This window comes from Lampris incognitus, chromosome 19 (genome assembly GCF_029633865.1).
Source record: "Lampris incognitus isolate fLamInc1 chromosome 19, fLamInc1.hap2, whole genome shotgun sequence".
NCBI lineage: Eukaryota > Metazoa > Chordata > Actinopteri > Lampriformes > Lampridae > Lampris > Lampris incognitus.
Window position 1 is genome coordinate 9,063,110 of NC_079229.1, and position 6,844 is coordinate 9,069,953.

The 6,844-nt window shown below is 49.3% G+C and overlaps 1 protein-coding gene across 1 annotated transcript in view; it reads left to right on the forward strand.

Annotated features, from left to right (window-relative positions):
• The window catches only part of LOC130129897 (vasoactive intestinal polypeptide receptor 2-like), a 75,521-nt gene extending 75,078 nt beyond the window's left edge, over positions 1–443 (forward strand). Inside the window, exon 13 of the mRNA XM_056299578.1 lies at positions 1–443. This exon is cut by the window's left edge and continues 1,057 nt beyond it. The gene's annotated coding sequence lies outside the window, so the exon portion shown is untranslated.
• Positions 444–6,844: the final 6,401 nt, after the last annotated feature.

The following is a 6,844-nucleotide window of genomic DNA, read 5'->3' on the forward strand; positions in this document are numbered from 1 at the left end:
TTTCTCCCCCAGTTGTACTTGGCCAGTTACCCCACTCTTACGCACGTCCGGCTTCCCACCCGCAGACACAGCCGATTGTGTCTGTAGAGAGGCCTGACCAAGCCGGAGGTAACACGGGGACTCGAACCGCCGACCCCCGCGTTGGTAGGCAACGGATTTGTGTGCTTTTAACAGTCCCACATGAAGCAGTACCTTCTCGCCATCCAGCCATAAAAGAGTGACTGGTGAGGGTTTTTATTATTATTCTAACCAGTCTATCTTTTATTTTCCCACTCTTTTACTTAATTATTTGAAGAAGCCGAGACGCTGTGAATATCTTCCACCTAAAAAGAAAATATATATATATTAAAAAGATGAAAAACACAATTGTGGATTTATGTACTAGAAAAGCGTGATTTCAGAGTCACACGGCATGCTGGGAAATAAGACCACCAGGAAGGCAGAAAAGCCGAATGACACCGTGGCCCCCAGTAAGCGGGCCAACCTCTGAAGCTAATGCTCTGTGCTTCCTGCTGACACAGGAAGTGGCCCCGTCTTCAGGCGCGAATGACCGTTGGACGTACACCAGTTTATCCCACAACGGACCAAATGTCACGCGACTCACTTGACCTTTGACCCTTCACGTGTGTTATTTCAAGCGGTTGGTGATGTACAGGGAACATTTACACACACCTTTACCTGAATGTGACCTAAAGCGGTCGTCTCCTGTATCCGCGTGGCGGAGACCAGCTGAACCACCGAGCCCGGTGTCCTTCTGTCGCAGCCAGAAGACACTCGTCCCCGACTGTTCTGTGCTTTCAGGAGCGGTTCCTTTTTGTCTATTTTAACCCAGACCTCATTAAAACGTCGTCGGGCGTCATTTAGAAACTTACAGCCAACATCTCACTGAGCTGTCTGGTCACGAGTAGCTCGCCAGTTTCCTGAACCCGCTCAGCGGGCTTCAGCTCGGTCCCGTTTCTGGACAGCAGACATATGTCATGGTTTCTGAAGGCTCGGACGGTGCTGAAGGCCGGCAAGAAGAGTCATCAAAGTGGAAAGTTACTCATTATTCGAATCAAATCAAATCAAATCAGATGTCTTTAAACATGAACATCCAACCATCCATCCATCCATCCATCCATCCATCCATCCATCCCAGGACCTACTTGCTGTGAGGCGACCGTGCTAACCATTTTATTATTATTAAAGTGTATCAAGAGATCAGTGAAGTTTTTCTTGGTAAAACTAAATGATGCCAGTGTTTTACTGAAGTCTGGCCTCAGAAAGTGAGCCTGTCCGTTATTGTCTTGGTACATGCTCCGTGACCCGGCTGAGGAAACCACAGAAAGTTGCTGAGTGATCCGGGTGCTGAGTGATCTGGGGGCTCAGTGATCCGGGTGCTCAGTGACCCGGGTGCTCAGTGACCCGGCTGAGGAAACCACAGAAAGTTGCTGAGTGATCCGGGTGCTGAGTGATCCGGGTGCTGAGTGATCCGGGTGCTCAGTGACCCGGGTGCTGAGTGATCGGGGTGCTCAGTGATCCGGGTGCTCAGTGACCCGGCTGAGGAAACCACAGAAAGTTGCTGAGTGATCTGGGTGCTGAGTGATCCGGGTGCTCAGTGATCCGGGTGCTGAGTGATCCGGGTGCTCAGTGACCCGGGTGCTCAGTGACCCGGGGGCTCAGTGATCCGAGTGTTCAGCCGCCTGGGTGAGGAAACCACAGGACGGTGGATCAGCTCATCTGGACCCAACGTTTACTGAGAGAAACGTTTCATCACTCATCATCTAAGTGACCTCTCCAGTAAGGCGGTCCTCGCTGAAATGAATCAGAATGTCTTTGACATTCACTTTCTACACATAGAGGTGTTGTCAGGTTGTTGTCAGGTTGTTGTCAGGTTGTTGTCAGGTGGACTCTGTGCACAAGATCTTAATGTTGTTGTTTAGCTTGGGACCCAACTGCAAACCTGTGAATAGCATTTATGTTCTGTGTGTATCTCTGTAATAAAAGTCATGTTTTTTCACTCTCTCACTTGTGCTCTTACCCTCATTTGTCATGCACGTGCATGTACATGTACATATACACAACATAACATATGCATACACACACACACATATATATATATCCATGCATGTATGTTATGTTGTGTGTGTACATATATATATATATACACATACATGCATGTATATATACACAACATAAGCATGCACAGTGCAAATGCACAAACATACATGCATGTGAATGCACACTCCAGTGCACTTAGTCACACATACATATTCACAGAGGAATGTGTGTGTGTGTGTGTGTGTGTGTGTGTACTTTGAATGCTGATGCCATTACAGGGGTGGCAGTACGATTGTATATGTGCATTCCCGAACGTCCACCCCTTAAAGGCATCATTTCTGCAGAAACAAGATCAGAAATGAAACCAGGATGGAGAACATCGTCTCACACACACACACACACACACACACACGCACACACACACGATCAGTTTCTGGGGAATTGTTTTGTTTCCTCAAAATGTAACACCAAGGCCATGGACTGGAAAAATGCAAGACAGACATTTTCTCAGCAACGCAACACAACCAATAATAATGTGGCATTGTAAGAGAGTTAGACAATTGCCGACTGGGGGTGGGTGTGTGATGATGAATAGCGCTGCCAGTAAAGCGTCACCCTGTGGACGGATGGAAACCCGTCGTGCTGCCTCTGCTCCACCAACGTGTCTTCTTGCAAAAGGACACATCTGTCCTTCTGCAAGGTAATTAGGGTTTGACCAGAGGTCCACGAGCAAGCACTGAGCAGCAGCAGCAGCAAGCAAGGCCAGAGTCTGCAGCATTTACACACACACACACACACACACACACACACACACACACACACACACACACACACACACACTTGGGAAGCATGCAGTCATGTAACCATGAGTGCAAATGCACACATACACATCATGCAGGAACATGTGCATGTGCAAACACACACACACCTAAACATGCACACACACACACACACATTAAACACACACACATGAAAACACCCTAACATGTATACTGGCACCGAAAGCCAAAGGTTTTTGTTTTTGTTTTTTTTCCCCATTTGTCGGCGACAGAAGTGATACCAGCAATATCAGTGTTACATAATCACCCTGCATGGCAACATGTCGCAACTGACTAGTCTGCGTCAGAGGTCATGACCTTTTTTACGGGGGGAGTGGGCTTTGTCGTTTCATTCCAGCCTTACCACAAACTCTTTAAATCACAGTTATTAAATACCAGATGTATAGGAAAGACGAGGGGATGTGTACATGTGAGGATAACCATCGGCATGAGTAACAGCAGTGTGTGTGTGTGTTGTATTATGTATAAAACTATGAAGGAGTTCGCAGAACCAAACCCATTATGTTAACGATGATATCACATCATATGATAACGGCAATTTGAGTGGTCAGTTCCTGGAAAGACAAAAGAAGGAGTGGTTGCTGGTAAACATTAATCAGCGGCTTACAAAGAATCAGACGGAGGCTCCGCCTTGTCAGTCTGTTACAGATGTGCTACTTTCATGACGGAGGGTTCCAGGCAACCCAGACCCTCCACCTAAACCCACTCCTAACCTCTTCCTGTGATGTGCAGAAGATAGTTTGACTTTTGCCCACAAGCTGCTGCTGCTGCTGCTGCTGCTGCTGCGTTGTGAGACAGTTGTGAACGGTGGCAGATCTCTGTGCAAGTGGGAGCTTCTGTCCGGTCCAGAGTTGTCGACCCCACAGTTACTGGCTGCTAGTTAAACACCACCATATGCTGATGAGCCAATAATGCAACAAGCCCCTTGCAAGACGTAGACGTTCACAATTCATTGTCATGGAAAATAAATAACTCAAATACAGGTTTCATGTTTTAAAAAGTATGCAAAATTTACAAACTATGATTCAACCTGCACATTTCCTAAAGTGGTGTTCTCGTGTGGTCCCACCGTTGCACCACCCCAACCTAGCTTAGGGACAGCACAGGCTTTATTGATTATAATTATTATTAGTAGTAGCTACATGCATCCTCTGATGCACCTGGAGTTACATTTACCGTGCTTCCACTCGAGCTTTTTGTCACTTAGAATAATAAAAAAAAAAAACTTGATTGAAATGGTAACTGTTGCATAAAATCCCCCAAATTCACATAAAAGTTCATCCACTGTAAACTCTAACAAGTCAAGTTGACTTAAAACAAGCCGCAGGGAACCGGTTACCTTGGGGAAAGTTAAATGAACTTAATGGTGTCAAGTTATGTTAAATAATATCACACAAAATCTTTTCACACAACTTGACACAAGTTCATTTCCTTACTTTCCCCAAGGTAGCCGCTTCCCTCCGTCCTGTTTTAAGTCAACTGGACCTGTTGGGAGTTTACAGTTTACACTCTCTCGTGGTGGATAAACTTCTTATTTGGCCAGAAAGAAAAGCAATGACTTGTGATGGAAACACGTTTGCTCGATGAAATGTGAAACTGTGAATAGAGTTTAATCACGTGATGCTCTGTTTCTCAATATTAACTGGTCCGTCTTCCTTGTGGGTGTGGAAATATGTCATTATGACGTAGAACACGTAAAACCAGAGTTGCATTCGTTTAAACAGAGTTGATGGAAACACACCTTGATTGCATGATTATTTTTTACATTTTTTTTGTAAAAATTAGTTATTTATGTAAACTACTAATAAGACCCGTTAGCCCCTAGCTAACGGGTCTGACCCTTTAGCCGAGCGGTCAGTGATGTCGCCTTGTGGTGCAGTATATACTCCGTATCGAATCCCGCACCGGGCAAGAAAATAACCGGTTACAGGTATTTCAAATTTGTTGGCTGGAAACAGCTAATAAGAAATGTAAGTGTCAAGGTTGGGTTGGTGAGTCGGCCGCAGAGTGAGAGCAGCGGGGTGAGTCATCGATGGTGGGTAACTGCAGCTGCTAGCAGTTAGCTAGTCAACCTGCTTCTGCTCGCAGAGAACTGACAAGAGATACCGGCCAGCACGGCCGGGCGGGATAAACCCGCCGGTCTTGCGGTCCGCTCGTCATGTGGCTCGGGAGGTTCGTATCCCAGACCCGCCGTAACCGGTCACGGCCAGAGCGTCCACGGGGTAAGGCATTCGTTAGGCCGCCCTTACCCGAGGGATAGTGGGTGTAGCTCGGTGTAGTGTTCGGGGACTCGTCGTTCTCCAGCGACCCCTCTGGCCCATCCGGGCGCCTGCAGCCACGCGACCGAAAGCATTCTCCCTACGTCTCCTTCCTTCGCGGCCTGAAGGTGATGCAATCCGGCACGAGTTTGAAGGGAGCTGGTGTAACGACTATCTCCTTCCTGTGGAAACGTGAGCCAGGGGAGTTCCGGCTGTATGCCATTGGGTTAATCGGGAGGGATAAGAGGAAAAACTAGAAACACATTTCTTTAAGAAGAGAGCCAGAGATACAGCCCAGTATTGTATTTAGAAATCACGTCAGGACACAGCGCTGTCGCTCGACACAACCGCTACCTTGCATTCTTTATTTAGACTGACACAGCATCACAGGCAGACCCGATCAAACAACCCAGAGCCCGCAGGCATCACCAATCGATCCCAGCACAATAGAACAGCACCAAATCAAATGCAGCACTGTCGATGTGTGCAGACATAACATTCCCCCCCCCCCCAGCAGGATTTCAAACATGAAAGGTTGACATAAAGTCCTCTAGGTGGCCAGGGCGTAAACGTGTGCGAACAGGTCGCGGGGCGGCCTGAGGCTGGGCAGGCCGAGGTGGGGAGGGAGATGGCAGGGGAAGCTGAGGCCCAGGAATGTCTGGGGCCCGTGTAGGAGCTGCATGAAGCCCCGGGGCGTCTCGCCATGCCGGGGGAATGGCTAAGGTTGTGTCACCAGCTGTGTGTGGCGGAGCTGACACCTTCCGTAGACGACTGGAGTGCCACCGAGTGCCATCGCTGAGGAGGTAAGTGGCTGGGCCCAGCTGACGGGTGACTTGGAGAGGAGAGGACCAGTATGAAGCCATTTTATTGTCCCTGTGGGGCCTGCGGACCCTGACCCAGTCTGACACATTGATGTCTGGCACCCTGGTTCGTTTTGACTGGTCAAACCGTCTGCTGACGAGTGACTGAGGCTCTGACCCCAGAGGGAGGTGCCTGGGGTGTGGAGGGGCGGAGCCTGTCAAGGGGCATGCACAGTTCCCGGCCTAGCATGAGAGAGGCTGGGGAGACGCCTGTGGTCGAGTGCTGTGTGGCCCGATAGTGCAGCAGAGTGTGACGGATGGCCTGCGTGAAAGAGCACCCTTGGGCCATGTGTGCTCTGAGGCCGTTCTTCAGTGACTGGTGAAAACGTTCAACGCCGCCATTGGCCTGGGGGTGGTAGTACGCAGTGCGTATATGACAGATGCCCTTGCTTTCGAGATAAGCAGTGAACTCAGCAGAGACCAGCTGAGGGCCGTTGTCAGTGGTGATGGCCTTTGGGAGGCCCCAGCAAGAGAAAAGAGAGTCCAGGAAGTCGATGATGATCTGTGAGGTCACAGTGCCGGAAGTGGTGAGTCGTAGATCGTAGGCGACCACGATGAAGCGTTGGTGGTGGGGAACTCCATGGATCTCACCACAAATGTCCAACTGCAGGTGTTCTCAGGGCTGAGAGGGCCAGGCGAGAGGTTGCAGGGGTGGGGGAGCCTGGTGGCCAGTCTTGCCACTCACAAGGCAGGCAGAACAGTCCTTCACCAGAGCCTCAATATCTCTGTCTATCCCCGGCCACCACACCAGGTCTCGGCAGCGCTGTTTCAGTTTCACAATGCCCAGGTGGCCTTCATGCGCCGTATTCAAAACACGTGCACGGAGAGCAGCTGGGACCACTGTGCA